Source organism: Schistocerca gregaria, chromosome 6, assembly GCF_023897955.1.
Source record: "Schistocerca gregaria isolate iqSchGreg1 chromosome 6, iqSchGreg1.2, whole genome shotgun sequence".
NCBI lineage: Eukaryota > Metazoa > Arthropoda > Insecta > Orthoptera > Acrididae > Schistocerca > Schistocerca gregaria.
Window position 1 is genome coordinate 300,283,204 of NC_064925.1, and position 18,267 is coordinate 300,301,470.

Here is an 18,267-nt window from a genome sequence, read left to right on the forward strand (position 1 = left end):
TGATCAATATGATGAAGAAGAGAAGTAGAAAATAACCTCTAACTAGGAAATAAAGCGTATCCGGACCCACATCCACATAAAATATTTTCACGCTCTACGTGTGGCGAATCTTTCCTGAAAGTCTGGCCGACGCTTTTTTATTACAACCTGCATTTTGAAATGCACTGAATAATTTCCTCGGCCCTAATGCAATCTATTCGCTTAGAAACGTGTTCAGACCACTTCCCAAACATTTTTTATAACTGTCATAACTGCATCTTCCAGTCCAGTATGTTTCTTAAATTACTTTACTATTATCATGTTCCTCTAGCTAATTTCCAACCTGGAGCTCCCCATTTCTAAAATTAGTTCTTGCGACAATGCCAAATTTCCTGACGGATTACCAGAACAAGCGTTTCGCGGCCGTAATTCAACGATAACACCCCACAAATCTGAAAAAAACGATAATTCACATCGATCAGACAACGAACTCAATCTCTTCATTGATTGACACACGTGGCGCGAGAAAGAGAGGCGGAATGGCAGCTGAATACAAGCGTCTCCTACATTCCGTGTACTAAAGTGGTCTTTTAACTGCAAACAGCTAGTGCCCACTGATCCATGCTTTCAGTAAACAAATTGAAAACTTGGAGTAACAGAGCTACACGGCACAACACTATTAAAGAATCAGTTATTCAAAATCCCCTAATTGTCTCATAGAAAGGCATAAGTTTGAAATTTGGCACAAAAGTTCCTACAACCTTCCTCTACAATGGTGTAAAGGCGCGGAACCCTTCGACGTTACCCACGAGTTCGACGACAGCAAGATGTCGACATAAGCGGAAAAAGGGCGCAGCTCAGAACTTCATGTAAGGTGTAAGGTGGTTAATGATGTCACATTGACACCATAATTATGACCAACGGCATCGTGCACGTGTCAGACGATGGGAAGGTCGTCACACTCACTCCTACCAACATTCTTTCGACGCCTCTGGGATGGAGTTCAGAACCGCGACACCTAGCGTTTAAATCACGTACACTACTGGCCATTAAAATTGCTACTTCAAGAAGAAATGCAGATAATAAACAGGTATTCATTGGACAAATATATTATACTAGAACTGACATGTGATTACATTTTCACGCAATTTGGGTGCATAGATCCTGAGAAATCAGTACCCAGAACAACCACCTCTGGCTCTGTTTGTATGGCGTGTACAGGTACAGCTGCCCATGCAGCTTCAACACGATACCACTGTTCATCAAGAGTAGTGACTGGCGTATTGTGACGAGCCAGTTACTCGGCCACCATACACCAGACGTTTTTAATTGGTGAGAGATCTGGAGAATGTGCTGGCCGCGGCAACAGTCGAACATTTTCTGTATCCAGAAAGGCCCGTACAGTACCTGTAACATGCGGTCTTGCATTATCCTGCTGAAATGTAGGGTTTCGCAGGGATCGAATGAAGGGTAGAGCCACGGGTCGTAACACAACTGAAATGTAACGTCCATTATTGAAAGTGCCATCAATGAGAACAAGAGGTGACGGAGACGTGTAACCAATGGCACCCCATACCATCACGCCAGGTGATACGCCAGTATGGCGATGACGAATACACGCATCCAACGTGCGTTCTCCGCGATGTCGCCAAACACGGATGCGACCATCATGATGTTGTAAACAGAACCTGGATTCATCCGAAAAAATGACGTTTTGCCATTCGTGCACCCAGAAACTTTAGGTCGTGAACTGGTGCTGGGCTCCAGTCGTAGACTGTGCAGCTGATCCCGGCGCAGATTCGAGTCCTCCCTTGGGCGTGGGTGTGTGTGTTTGACCTTAGGATAATTTAGGTTAAGTAGTGTGTAAGCTTAGGGACTGATGACCTCAGCAGTTAAGTCCCATAAGATTTCACACACATTTAAACAACTGATGCTGGATACATAGCATTCCTAGAACACTGAAACACGAATCTAAATACATTGTTTAAAAACAATTAGTGCGAGAAGTGGCTAGACAAATACGAATATGAAAGAAATATACCAGTTACAGCTAGACTATCACTCATCCCTCAGTTTTGGCTACCGGCGATTCATCCAGAAATCTGATGTACACGTATCAACAAAAGTTCTGCATCATCTTGATATGTCGCGCAGGTGGGTTGCTATTGGGATTGCCCCGGGAGATCGACGCTGACGTTGCTTGTAAATATACACACAGCTGTCATACGCATAAAATCCGCACTTGAATGGACTGCACAATTTCAGTTGAAAGTAAAGCACCTGTAGGGACGCATTACAGACATGTGGAACAGCGGAGCGAACATTCATCATGATAAAAAAGACAATCCCTACCAAAGATAGGGTCCGCACCATCACGTTACGTGTAGAAGGCTTATCAGTCAGGGTAATTGTTCGAAATGGGCACCGGAGTCAAAGTGATATGGTGCGAACATGGGATCGATTCCAATCGACATGTAATGTTGAGGACTTACACTGAACATGTCCTCCACGTTCGACAGGTACTTAGGATGATCGATATCTACGACTTGACTTTTGACTCAAAAAAGCAGTGGGTCGAGTGCTGCAGAATTGAATTATACGTTCTAAGAGGCTACAGGACTTCATCTATCGAACCAAACTGTTAGGAGACGATTTTATAATGCGAAATTCCACTCCCGACAACAATGGCGAGCACCAAGTCGTTACAGATGAGCAACAAACCATGCAGAATCGATACCGCAGCACTGATGTTGGGTGTTGCTCACAGACGAAACTCGGAATTTTTTGCACACTGATATTCACAGACACCGTATTTAGAGATAGCCTGTTAACTTAGAACACCTCCAAAACTGTATCCTACGTGTGCAACAAGGTAGTAACGTATTGATGGTTATGGGGCGGTATTACATCAAACCCCCATACACCACTCATGGACCGAGCGAGGTGGCGCAGTGGTTAGCACACTGGACTCGCATTCGGGAGGACAACGGTTCAATCCCGTCTCCAGCCATCCCGATTTAAGTTTTCCGTGATTTCCCTAAATCGTTTCAGGCCGCGATGGTTCCTTTGAAAGGGCACGGCCGATTTCCTTCCCAATCCTTCCCTAACCCGAGCTTCCGCTCCGTCTCTAATGACCTCGTTGTCGACGGGATGTTAAACACTAACCACCACCACCACCACTCATGGTTTCTGAGGGCAGCCTCGCCGTTCTATAGCACAGGGACGAGATCCAACGGTCAATAACGGTACCGCATCCCTAACATGTTGGTGACAATTTCATCTTGACAGATGATAACTAGCGCGCCCATCGTGCTGTTCCCGTGAACACGTTCCTTCAACATGCTAGGTTCACTATCCTTTTGCCCGCACATTAACCCACTCGAAAATATGTGTTAATTGAAACGAGATGTTTTTAAACTTCGACAACGACCATGGACCAAATGCGTCTAACACAGAATTACCACGGATTCAAGACCGCCTCCAAGAATTGAGGGCGTTCCACCACATTCTGACGGGCGTTCCACCATATTCCGACGTCGCTCAGGAATGCTCCGAAAAATCCTTCGTGGAAAACAAATGATTTTGTCATTAGACAAATATTTGTACTTTGACTTGGTGCTCTCGACACATTGGTAATTTTCGTTTCTGTGCCATGAATTTTGAAATGAAGGGGTGACCAAAAAATACAGTTAATGTGTGTAACTCTTTAAGGTGTAGGCCTACTTCTCACTGATTGGCTCTTGGCGGTAGGCGTTTACAACCTTTTGTTAGAAGGTCTCAACGCGTTCATTAAATTTGTTTGAAACACCAATAAACTTTTATGTTTATATCTTATTGTGGTTCTCCTTTACTGCGATAGAGTTATGAATTTCATAAAAGCGTTACATCTACGATCCTGCTTATGGGACGTGACAAAAAATGCATACATAGACCGCAGTAATAAAGAAAAGGAAAGACAGTCGGTGAGTTGCTGCTTAAAAACAGGGAAACCCAAGTGATGAATTTTTAAAAAAGGTTAGAAATCTTAATTATATACGCAGAGCAAAGTTTTGGTTCACTACTGCACACCTACTGCGACGGCAGCAGAGAGAATGGCCATTTCTAGATTTCGATCTCAGTCTATATTATTTTCTCTGATCCATATCTCTGGTCGTAAATGTAGATCACATTTATGGAATTCATGGTCTTCTCGTATGCCCATTTCTGCATTCCTACTGACAACGACTGAGTACCTCTACGAACGCCATCTTTCAAACTGAACTGAAATAATATAGTTTCATCTCTCGATTACTTGTTGCTTGACTGGCCTCACAGTGCTGTCGGTGTGAAAAGGAGGAAGCAAGGCTGAGAAAGCGAGGGAAACACTTACAGAGGAGGACGGAGATGGATATTCCCATGGTATTCCCTTGCACCACCAAATATTCTTCGCACTTGGTGGACAACATCGGCAAAACCTCGACAGTATCTCGGCAACGACCTGCAGTAGCCTAATCTCTCGACAATACTGTCCGAGCCGGCCGGAGTGGCCGAGCGGTTCTAGGCGCTACAGTCTGGAACCGCGAGACCGCTTCGGTCGCATGTTCGAATCCTGCCTTGGGCATGGATGTGTGTGATGTCCTTAGGTTAGTTAGGTTTAAGTAGTTCTAAGTTCTAGGGGACTGATGACCTCAGAAGTTGAGTCCCACAGTGCTCAGAGCCATTTGAAGCCCAATACTGTCCGACCGTCCCCCAGTAGTCATATATTGCAGGCACGCTGTGGCAGTGTTCACGGTAAAGTATTGTGGGCACTCATCACTTTTCTGTGTCCAAAGTGTAAGGACGGAAGTGGCTTTCGCATAATGTGTCACTTGACAGTCGATGAAACCAAGGACCACAAGTAGAAATAACTGCTACAGTACAGTACAGTATAGAAGGCATCTAATCGAAATACGAGTACACAATGAGGCGAACAGGAGAGATACTTTTATTCAAAAACAATAATTACATAAATCACCTAGATTTATGATGATCCCCTGGACATTTCTAAAGGGAGGACATGGCTCTTAATAGAATGTGATCATCAAATATGGAAACGCATGCTTTGCAACGTGTTCCCATACTGACCACGAAGTTAGTAAAGAATTCTTGTCGTCCTCCACCAATGGGATTGATAACTATTGGATGGTTGTTGGTGCATGTGGACATGCTGAATACTTCTCCCCAGCGCATCTGCCTTGGGGATTTTGCGATTTAAGTCGGGGCAATGGGTAGGTCAATCAATTCGCCAAATAACATCTCGTTTAAAGTGCTCGTCCTCGTGCACAGTTCGATGCTGTCGCGCCTTGTCATGCACAAGGACCGAATGCATCCTTGAAAACACTCACATGGGGAAGTAGCACAATGTCTCACTAACGTTGACCTTAGAGTGTACCATGTTCAAAGACTAGGAGATTAGTACGCCCATGCAACATTATGCCTCCCCATACCGTACTATCTAGACCAGCAAAACAATCGTGTTCGAAAATGCGGGAATTACTCTGTTACGGCGAGAGGTGGGAACACGTCATCCGACCTGGAGAGGTAGGAATGTGATGCAACCAGGAACATTGTCAAACGTGATCGTCTGGTGGCCCAGGTGCTTTAGACGCATAATGTTCCATAGGAGTACTAACACCCAAATCGTTGAACGTCATCAACGTTATTGCGACACTGTACTCCTTTACTTACACCTACAATGAAAATGTACTTAATTCATTAAATAACAAATTACAAGCAGCAGATTTTTTCTGTGATTTGTCAAAGGCATTCGATTGTGTGAACCACAACATCCTTTTAAATAAATTAGAATTCTATGGTGAAACAGGTAGTGCTGCAAAATGGTTCAAGTCCTACCTCACTAACAGGGAAAAAAGGGTGTCAGTGCAAGGGACTAGTGAATTAAGTCATCAGTCATCATCAGAATGGGAAGAAATTACATGTGGTGTCCCACAAGGATCCATCTTATGGCCATTGCTTTTTCTTGTGTACATAAAAATAAAAAAGCTTGCACATTTTGCCCACTTTCATTCTCTATGTCATATGGTATAATATTTTGGGGTAACTCATCAAGTCAAACAAAAGTTTTCAGAGTCCAAAAGCGTGTAATACGTATTATTTGTGGAGTACATTCACATACGTCCTGTAGAAACCTCTTCAAAGAACTGGGTATACTAAATACTACCTCTCAGTATATTTACTCCTTAATGAAATTTGTCCTAAATAATATATCTCTTTTTCCAACAAACAGCTCAGTTCATACATACAATACCAGGAACAAAAATGATCTGCACAGGGACTTAAAAGCACTTACTTTAGTTCAAAAAGGGGTCCACTACACAGGAACACTCATCTTCGATAATCTGCCAGCGAACATAAAAAAATAGTTACAAATAAATATCAGTTTAAATGGAGCCTGAAAGACTTACTAGTGGTCAACTCCTTTTACTCCACTTACGAAATTTTTAATAGAAATAAATGATGTATTGTATATATTCATACTATAAGTATTGTTATTTCAGCTTTTAAAAAAATGACATGTTCCACATCCACGAGAATCTCCTCAGCACGGATCTATGGAGCGAAAAACTAATCTAATCTCCAACAAGCGTCTTTTCAGGGATGCATTCGGTCCTGACTTCATTTTTAACAATGATAATAATTGACTACAAAGAACTGCGCAGCTGGAGGAGCTCTTGGAACGTAAGGACAATCTTCGAATTTACTGGCCTGCCTGTTCCCACGACTCAAAGCCCATCGTGCACCTCAGGGATATACTGGGGAGACACAACGGTGCTCGTCCATATGCACCAGTGACCATCTAGCAGTTTCCAGCTGCGCTGGTACAGGAATGGAAAGTCCTACCACAGGAGCTCCTTACCCGACTTATGGCTACCATAACAGCATGTTGCAGAGCATGTACTGCCGTCTGTGGTAATCACACGTTGCAAAGAACCATGTCTCGCTTTTTGTAATGTTAAGGGCACCATCAAAATTGTGTTACCTTCATTGTAGTTATTATGTCATTCCCTTTCCTCTCATTCATTTCTGTCAATGTAGCCCATATTTCGCGGTAATACAAAATGAGCTACTCTTCTTTGAACTTATTCGATGTCCTTCGTCAGTCCCACATGATGCAGATCCCATACTGCACAGCACTACTCCAGAGGAGGGCAGACATATGTGGTGTAAGCATTCTCTGACGCTCACCTGTTGCTCTTTCTAAGTGTTCTGCCAATAGATCACAGTCGTCAGATTGCTTTACCCACAAAGTTATCTACAAGGGGAATTTGAGAAGCCCGCAAAAAAAAAAAAAAAAAAAAAAATAATAATAATAATTACTTACGTGTTTGGGGTAAACCTTTTTTATTTTTCGACATAGTCTCCTTTTAGACTTATACACTTCGTACAATGCTGTTCTAATTTGATGATCCCTTTCGAATAATAGGAATTGTCCAAGTCTGCAAAATAGCTATTAGAGCTGCTGCAATCACCTCCTCACTTGAATAAAATCTTTGTCCGCACAGCCGTTTCTTCAATTTGGGGAACAAATACTAGTCCGAGAGAGCCAAGCCTGGAGAACAGGGAGGATGTGTTTCCCAGATAGTCGATGAGGATTATCCCTCGCAAATCTCAAAAGACACACGCCATAACCTTTCCGGCCGAAGGAATGGTCATAGCCTTTTTTTGTGCAAATTCCCCTTGGTAACCCATTGTTTAGAATGTTGTTTGATTTCAGGTGTATAGTAACGTGACCACGTTTCATCCACAGTGACGTAACGGATTCTTCCTGAACAGCTGGAAACCATCTTTGCAACACTTCACACGATTCCGTTTTTGGTCAAGCATGAGCAATCGCGGAACCCATCTTGCGGATAGCTTTCTAATGTCCAAATGTTCGTGAAAAATATTATGTACCCGTTCATTCGAGATACCCACAGCACTAGCAATCTCACACACCTTAACTCTTCTGTCATCCATCAGCATATCATGGATTTTATCAATGATTTCTGGAGTCGAAACCTCCAGAAAGTTCAGATCACTTGTGCCCATATGGCCACTCCGTAAATTTTGAAACCACTTATAAACTGTTCTAATCGAAGGTGCAGAGTCACCGTAATGTTTATCAAGATTCTCTTTGCCTTTCATAAAGTAATGTTTGATCACCACATGAAATTCTTTTTCGTCCAATTTTGATAAACACTTGACTTCCTTGATTCACACAAATGCCAAACACAAAGAAATGGACCAATATGGCTGAAACTATGCGTGCTTTCTTTCCAAAGATGCTACTAACTAAACATGACTTCGATATGCGCCAGTAGTGCCATCTGTGGGATTTAGCACGGACTTTTCAGACGCCCCTCATACGTGATCTTTCCACTTAATGTTATTCGTAATTCTAATCCCTAAGTATTAGTCGAATTTACAACTCGTAGACTTGTGTGATTTTTCGTGTAACCAAAATTTAACGGATTTGTTTTAGCACTTATATGGATGACTTCACTATTTTCATTGTTTACAGTCATCTGCAGTTTTGCACCATATAGATATCTTATGTAAATCGTTTCACAATTGATTTTGATCATCTGATGGCTTTCTATGTCGATAAATGACAGCATCATCTGGAAACAATGTTAGATGGCTGCTCAAATGGTCTCCTCTGTCATTTATCTACATTAGGAGCAGCAGGGAGTCTATCACACGTCCATGGGGAACGCCAAATTTCCGTCAATTACTACGAACTATGACCTTGGACAGGAATTCACGAATCCAGCAACACAGCTGAGGCAATACATATTGGCAGTATGAGCCCAGTTATCAGTAATACACTGCACCCCATACAGCTTTGATGCATGCTCTGTTTCAGTTGGAAAGAGTGTCATAAAGCTGCTGCATCCTCTAATGAGTCTATTGACCCTTATCTGCTTGAACTGGTTTTGATATCCGGATATTCGCACTGGGATGAAGCTGATGTCCGAACTGGTCTCACACATGTTCTGCTGGGAACACAGTGGACGGATCTAATTGGCCACAGAAGATAGTTCATAGAGACATGAGCCATGTGTGGGCAAGCATTGTCCTGTTAAAAAATAGTATGGAAGAATGGAACCCCTCCTCAGGTTGATACCACACTCCCCATTGATGGTCATCCATGGCACTGCAGAACCATATTCATCACTGTACACAGTACAATGGCTAGCCGTGGTGGTCGAGCGGTTCTAGGAGCTCAGTCCGGAACCGTGCGACTGCTGTGGTTGCAGGTTCGAATCCCGCCCCGGGCATGGATGTTTGTGATGTCCTTAGGTCAGTTAGGTTTAAGAAGTTCTAAGTTCTAGGGCACTGATGACCTCAGATTACCGAATATGAAGTCGCTGATGACTGGTCAGATGTCCAATTCATCCAAAACATCTCGGTGGGTGTGAAGAACTGCCAAGTTGTTCAATCGCTTCTGTCCCATTGCTGAATGTAGATATGACTTCAGACGTCTAAGGGCACTAAATAACCGTTCTGCTGTTGCTGTCGTGATTTGAACTACCTGAAGAAGCTTAATGCACTTCACTACTTCACATAACATTTCTCCAGTTGCATGCCCTTGTGTGATGTATCTTCTTACATCACACATGTTTTTTAAGACCACTTGTTTTTTATTAGAGGTATGGGGTAACACATTCAAGTGCAAGCGCAGTCTCTCAAGGTCATTTTTGAAAAAATCACTTGATTTTTCCAAATTTGTTTCACCTCTGTTTATAAAGACCAAGCACTCTTGTTCAACTGCAATTACCCGCGTGAGTCCCATTGAAGGAAACTGCTCACCAACTCAGGATTCCACCATTTCACAAACTTCAATGTAAATAGCTTTGTAGTATTCCTTTGGGGTTTTGAAAGTGTGCAGTGAACTGGCTTCATTGTTTTCATACTTCTTTGGTGTACTTTGATTCCATGGAAGTGAAGGATCTTCAACTTGTGAAGGTTTTTCTTTTAAACACAGTTCCCAAAAGTGTTCAAAACTATCACGACTTCCATTCAGTATACAACTCAAGCCCTCATATATTTTTTCCAGATCAGCAACACTTAGATGAGGGCATTGAATTTTTCATTAACATCCTCTACTGGGTTCATTGCATGGCAATAAAGGCGTAAAAAGAAATAAGTCTTGAATTGTAACTTTGATTCAAGGTAGCCTGCATATTTGTAACCTGCCTCTGCTTCGTCCTCTGCAGAAAATGTTTCAAAAAACTCTAGAAGTTCTTGAAAGTTTTTCAATATTCTCAAGATATTAGAAACTCACATAGTCCATCAAGTCGGGCAAAGGGGTTGTAGACCAGCTTGGTCGTTGGCACAATCACAGCGTTTGCTTCTGAAAAGTGCCATCCTTTCGTTGGATTCCCTTATGGTGTTTATTAAACACTTGGTTAAAGCCATAATATCCTTCGTAGACATTATATGGCGGAGACTGTCTACGACTCCCAAGTCTAAACTATGAGCAGTGCAGTGTACATAACGTGCTTTTGGTTGTATATCCAAAACTAACTTTTTTTTTAGTCTTTGAACTTACCTCTCATGTTCGAGGCACCATCATAACACTGTCCTCTTAAGTTATCCATTGACAAATCAAGACGAGCAAAAAGTCTTTTAAAATACTAAACAGAGTTTGTGATCCAGTGTTGGAGGTCTTGTATAAGCCAATAAGGTCTTCATTGATGATTAAGGAATCATGAACAGTACGAATACATAATGACACTTTTTCATGAATCTAAGAATCACTTGTTTTGTCAGCCATAATGGGAAAATGTTCTGTCTTCTTGATTAAAGCCAATACCTTTCTCAACACAGACTTTCCTAGTAGATCAATGATCTCGTTTTGAATATCGTGGTTCTTCCACTTTTACCCCGAAAGCCCTAACCAATCTTTAAACTTAGGTATGTCATTCTTTCAGAGTTCCAGTAATTGAAAGAAAAATGAGTTTACATCTTCGTGCCCTCTAATTGCTAGTCCTTGTCGGCATAGAAACTGCATGGTAGTAAAAATTGTCTCAAGAGCTAAACGGCCTTTCTTCATATCACTAACTGTTCATTCAATTGGGAGGCCACACTTTGGATAGTGACAGAATTTAGATTTTTATCATCTGCCTCTCTGCAGATTTTGCATAAAACTTTTTCGGTTGATGGTTCATAGTCTAGCCATGTATATTTGATCAACCAAGACTTCTGAAATGATATTCCCTTACCGGATTGTCCAGGTATCTGCTGTGAACGGTTCTCGCCTGAAGATGGTGAAGCAACTGACGACACAATAACTGTTGGAGGTTGACTTGCAGTATCATCAACTCCCATGTACGTCTTTTTGGTAGCAAATTTATCCATTGCAAAGTTAATTCACAATACACTAAGAGACTAAAGTAAAAGAATAAAATATAGTCATATAAAATAGTCCACTAGAGACTAAAGTTGGAACACTAAACACGTCTGCAACATCCATTAAACGAAACTATCCCAACTGAATGACTGTGACAGCAGGTTGGGCTTTATAATGTCTCGAAGTGTCAAGGTGATGTGAGGTGGACGGTTCCAGGCGTGCTCCAGTTAATTTGATGTCACCATGGCCACAGCACTGGCCCACTGGCACCATACTTTGCCTGAAGGCTTGCGCACTGGATCTAATTGTGTGCCTGCAGCACTATCATGATTCACACCACTCATTTTCAGTTAACCCTCTTACTACCATAATAATTATTTGTTTTATCTCATTACTGAATGTATTTTAAAAGGGAACTATCATCAAACAACGGAAATAAAGAATCCAACATAATTTTGTGATTTTGCGAAGTATAATATAACTAATTATTTTCTTAAATTATTGGGGTGGCTCCACCCCCACAAACGAATTTTTGAGGGGGCTCGGGCTCCCTCAAGCCCCATGGAGTCGGCGCCTGTGCAATAGCTCAGTCCTTGCCTCCTCCTTTTCTTTCTTACTTCTTTTGTCATTTGGTGATTAGCTAACTCTGCTTTACATACACCAAGTTCATCCAGTTTTTGCAGTCCTTTAGCTGTGTTCTGTCCAAATCTTACCCCTAACTTCTCCAGAAACTTAAGTTTTTCATAGTTCCCACCATTAAAAGTTATTACAGCATCAGACACTGCTAACTTTAGACTCATAAGGCCAACATATTCATTTTAGGCACATGGCACCACACAACATTATTGAAGGACTCATTCACATTCTGGGTCTTCCCATTTAAACACTTCTTTAGTGGCTCTGGATTTGCCAAATCTCTGTAAATAGGTTTGATTGTCTCTATCAATGCCAAAGGAAGAGAATGTTAATGTGTAAATTCATGTATTGTGCCAGAAAATTCAGCTTGCCTATATTTACACCAATTGTTTGGAGGAGGTGGACACAAAGCATGAAGCATGACAGCTTTTCATCCGTTGATATTTGATGAAAGAAAGTGCTCCACACAGCTCTTTTCATCTTCTCTAAATTTTCAGTTATCTCTAATGGCCTTCCCATAATATTGCTGTAATTCATCAATTAATTACTTTGTCCGTTAGTCTTCCAGCACATTTTATTGCCTTGCCGTCGGAGAGTTTTGTGTTACCCAGCTTGATTTTTAGGTTATGCAGATGTGTTCCCATCCTTTCCTTGACATGTCTTACACACCCAAGTTTTTGTATAGGAACATCATATGGCTTACTGTTTTATACTACAACGAAAGCTTTGCTGTCTCCATCACCTAAGCAGTTCACATATCTGACACCTCTATCCTTCTGTGCACGCTGGAAAATGTTAACTGCTCCTTTTACCTCCATTCCTCCTCTTGTACCATCATAGTCTTTTTATACATGTCTGCTTATGAAGTGATCTGTTCTTCTGGTTCACTGAACAACATTGGCAGTACTTACTGAGAGCTCCAAAATCCAAAACTTTTCCAGTGTCAGTACTTATTGCAGATGCAAAACTATTTTTAGAACTAAACCCACGCTTTTGCCGGGATCGATCCACAGCAATGCTGATTTCTTTGTCACCCTCATTTTGTTCAACAGCTTCTGCTGTAGCAGCAACCATTGAATCTTCATCCACAACAGAGTCCCCAACTGCTGTTACTTATTTCATATACCTAGAAGGTGGTTTTGGCAAAATCAACATAGTGCAGAGAACATTGCCAGCCCTTGCACCTTTAACAATGCATCTAAGGCCATAGAACAGTCTTACATTAGTCTCATACAATTCATTACCTGAACACTTTGATGAAGCATGAAATGCTTTTTCGTTTTTGCACTTCTGACATTTAATAATTAATTTAGACACAACACCTATTCTAGCTCCAATATCCTCATAAAGTTTAACTTCACCATCATAACGACAGCAAGAGAGTTTCAGAAAGAACTTGTAGGGGAACCTGACCTAAAATAACACACCCTAAGCAAAACTCGCTCTGTACTCGATATTTATTTATATTTGTTTGTACAAAGTTGCAAACACGAAGATAACTAACAAACACATGTTTCAGTACACAAGATATTTTAAAAAAGAAAATATTTTTGCATAAAATTAGCATTGCAAAATTACTTCAGTGTTTCATTTTACCCTAGTTACTGGGGGTAAAATGAAACACGAGTAGGTCATTTTGCCCTAGTATAAATATCATGTTATGAAGTATTCAGTCTTTGCATATGTCACATACAAATCTCTTAGCTGTACTAGGAAGCCCTGTGCATTCAGCGTGTTCCCACATGGCACATTTTACACGCCACAGCCAAGTCTCCCTTGGCTTAGAACGACTAAAAAGGTCGTTGCAGTAAATGCAAGGAGCATCGTCCTCGTCAGCATCTCCACCAAAAATATCTACTTCGTCTTCACTTTCATCCCTGAATGTCAGCTGTCTTTTTGCATTTCTTCCCGCTTTTCTCTCTTCTAATGCTTGCTTTCCCGCTACTGTTGCTTGTAAATTTGATGGATGTGGACTACTGGTTAAAATTTGGGAACCATCCCATTTTCTTTTGCTTCGAGCATAAGATCCAGAAGCTGATGGGACTAGTAATATATCCTGTGGTGAAACTCGGATATGTTGGGTCTCGCAACACTATGTTTCCCTTAGATCTGGTAGAGAGGTATATGGACTATTCTCACTATTTTCGTTAGAACTGTATGGAAGTTTAACGTCTTCTTTTGAAGTCGAGTCTATCTGGATGTGTTGTTCTTCTGAATGTGTTGGGCTTACCTATATTCTTCACTGTAACTTCTCCAGTGCCAGTCTCTTCGCGCTCTTCATCAATGTTTATTACTAAAGAAGGCAAAAATGCGTGCTCCGGAAATATTTGTGGGTTGAACCGTCAAATTCTGGTTTCCCTTAAGGCATTACTAATAGTAGCAGCTTTTCCATATGCCTCACAAAATATTTCAGCTATCTGAAATTGAGATATGACTCTTCCACGATGATTTTTAACCACATTGTGGAGGAATTATCATAGTAAGTCTTCAGGGGACCATAGAAACATACGTCTAGAGGCTGCTGCTTGTGTGTGCAATAAGGAGGAAAAGAAATCATAATTATGCCGTTTCTCTCACGTAAGTAACTACTTCTAAGCGTTTATACGTACTATGTCCATCTAATACTAATAAAACCTTGTTATCTTTGCTTCCATTTGCATACTTTTAAAAATGCTTAAGCCAAGTGAGAAATGAATCTCCCGTCATCCAGCCAGACTCACCTGGCTTCCCTAGTGATCCTGTAGGTGCGCCATCTAAAAACTCGTGCCTTCATCTTTTCTTTTGAAAAAGTAGAGTTGGCAGGATAAAGTTTCCTGATGAACGCATGCAGCATACCACACTAACATGCTGTCCTCTCTCTGCACTGGTGATTGTCGCAAATTGTTTTTTACCAGTTGCCGCAAACGCTTTTTGAGGTTTCTGCACTGTTGAAAGTGCTGATCCGTTAACATTCCATACTCTAGCGTGCTCAATATTATTTTTCTGTAATTTTTGTTCAAGAATGTTAAAAAGCTTTTCTACTTGCGGTTTGTTAAAAGACTGGGTTCTAGCTGCTGAAGTGAGCTCTGGTTTTCTGAGAGAAATGTCCTGATTTCTCTTTCGATATCCGCTAAGCCAATCCCAGTCTGCCATTTCATCTTTTTTGCTGAATCTGTGAGGGATTCTATTTTGGCCTGCTAACTGAAAAACTAATTTTCGTATATCGTTACATGTAAGACCAAAGGGTTGCCGCGGTGGTCTCGTGGTTCTAGGCACACAGTCCGGAACCATGCGACTGCTACGGTCGCAGGTTCGAATCCTGCCTCGGGCATGGATGTGTGTAATGTCCTTAGGTTAGTTAGGTTTAAGTAGTTCTAAGTTCTAGGGGACTAATGACCACAGCAGTTGATTCCCATAGTGCTCAGAGCCATTTTGTAAGACCAAAAATTTGGCAATCTAAATCTTTTATGTGATCCACCAGCAATGTTTCAAGTCTCTTAGAAAATGTAGGGATGAATCGTAACAAGCCTTTGTCTGCTCCAGTGATAAGTTTGTTTTTCCCATAACTCTTCGGCGTAATGCAGCTTTTGGAACACCAAATTTCTTTTAAACTTTCAGCCATCCCATATATTTTCTTTCAGTAGCTTGAATAGCTTGTTTCATCGAGTCTTCGCTTCATCACTAACGATCTGTCTCTCTCTTGTAGGTCCCAACCATTTGTGCTGAAAAGAAGTTGAGTCATCTATTGATTTACGATCCTACATACACAGGATACTTAAAGTTAGGCATATGATATTATTATATTGCAATTACTATCAGCCAGCAGTTTTAGCCTAAGCCTACAAATATGTCTGTATATTAAACATTTACAATATATAATTTCATTATCTTATTAACAGAGCGAGGTGGTGCAGTGGTTAGACAGTGGACTCGTATTAGGGAGGACGACGGTTCAATCCCGCGTCCATCCATCCTGATTTAGGTTTTCTGTGATTTCCCTAAATCACTCCAGGCAAATGCTGGGGTGGTTTCTCTGAAAGGGCACGGCCGACTTCCTTCCCCATCCTTCCATAATCCGATGAGACCGAGACCACGCTGTCTGGTCTCCTTCCCCAAACCAACCAACCAATCTTATTAACATTGTATTTAGTATTATAATTAATTTTAATACACAAACACAACAATAAATGTTCAAAATATATGATTTATTTGCCAGGGTAAAATGGCACACTATACATGGGTAAAATGACCCAATGTTTCATTATACCCAAGCAACTGGTGAATCATTTTACGTCGGAACAACAGACATATGACCATCTTACGTCTATCAACAAAGCTTTGTCAAAAAACAAAGAAAAGAATATGGTTCCATAACCTTAACTTACATTTTTGAAAGCAATATAATAAAGCACGTGTTTAGAGCATAATGTGACTCACCAATTATAGATCAGCACCTGTTGACAACAGCTTTGAGCTATAGCACGGAAAATAAACACAAGAGGAGCACGCCATTAACGCAGTACCAGTACTACCAACTTATGAATTACGCACTACACTAGATTTAAAGCTGAGTATCATGGTATCCGAGAAACAAGTGGTGTGTCATTTCATCCTAGTGCTTCATTTTTAGGCCAGGTTCCCCTGGAAGGATTTTGAGATCAGTAATGACGTTTTCCATAATATCATTAGTTTTACTACTGTCGCCCATTTCTAAACTTACTTTCCTTTTCGATGAACTAGGGGGTGCGGTCACTTCAGAAACATTATCGTGGTTTCCCTCACTGCTAGCACAAGTGTCTTCAACTACTTCAGAAGAAAATGCATTCTCACATATCTGTTACCCACAAATTTGCGTTTCTTAACCCATTACTGGCCATTGTCCCTTTTTTGGGACCCATATATTTTACTAATTTCTACGTAAGCAATGGAGCTTTTAGCCTTTATTGTTGCACCTGTAGGTTCAACTAACTGCTATAATGTATGTAAATGTAAAATACATAACTTTTTTTCAATGTACTTCACGTCAGGAAAATTATGAACTTGCCGATTTTTTGTTCTCGCACTTGGCAGCACTGTATGTCTGCTGGTAGTTCCTGGACGACTATGAGCTGTGATTTAGTTGTCTGGGCGTGTTTGTTATGAACATATGGATGTCTGTGTAAGATTAAGTATACTTCAGATTTTTTCAAGTAAGTGCAATATCGACATATTTTATGCATCCCAATAATGGGACAATGGCATGTTACACTATCCTTTATTGTGAGGTGTCCAATTCTTGTATACACGTATTATACAGAGAAGAATTGCATTTTACGTTCTTTATATCCGCTTTTTTTCATATTCTATTCAAATTTAACGATTCCAACAGGATAAAATCATGCCGTGTGGACTTACACTTGAAGAAATTACAGCAGAACTAGAGAACCATCAAGAGAGTGACGATGAAGATGATGACGTAGAATTGGCGATTATTTCACCCGATGCAGATGTAATAACAGATGAAGAAGACATTGACAAAAATGTACTGAACAATGAGTCTGTTGTACAAGATGTACTTTAGAGCTCATAACCAGCTCATAACCGGCTGGAAGCCCGAGAACTCTTTGCCAGCTGTATACGCCGGGAAAGCATACATTCACATTTAGCTGAGATGAAGCTAATGCTACAGTTGTACCTCCAGAAGCCAAAAGAAGGAAAGCGTTAGGTGATGGAGCAGAAAGTGGTACGTTATCTACAAAAAATATAAATGTAAGTAGTATAAATGTCAACCAACGTACACAAACACTACTGAACTAAGGAAGAGCAAAGAAGATAATGTTGCAGAATGTCTAGCAAATAAGACAGTGCCCCAGGTGTTTGAGGATTTTTCTTCTGATGAACTTATGGATACTGTTATTGAACAAAGCAAAATCTATGCTTGCCAACATAACAAAATAAATTTTCTGCTAATCAAAGAAGAAATAAAATCATTTATTGGCATACTACTTCTGAGTGGTTATCATAAGCTTCCCCATGAGAATGTCTACTGGGAACAGGCTCCTGATTTTGGTGTTCCTTTAGTCTTCAACTCCATGTCAAGAAATAGGTTTCTGGAAATAAAGTGATTCATTCATCTCAATGACAACTCCAAAATAGACAGAAACGACAAGGTGTACAAACTGAGGTTGTACTTTGAAATGCTGAAAAAAGAATTTGGTAAATTTGGCGTATTTCATTCAGAAATCTCAATTGATGAAATGATGGTACGTTATTATGGCAAACATTCAGCTAAAATGTTTCTGAGAGGAAAGCCTATCAAA

General features: G+C 40.8%; 1 pseudogene; it reads left to right on the forward strand.

Annotated features, from left to right (window-relative positions):
- Window positions 1-17,528, forward strand: part of LOC126278860 (prostaglandin reductase 1-like) — a 70,270-nt pseudogene extending 52,742 nt beyond the window's left edge.
- The last annotated feature ends 739 nt before the right edge of the window (window positions 17,529-18,267 follow it).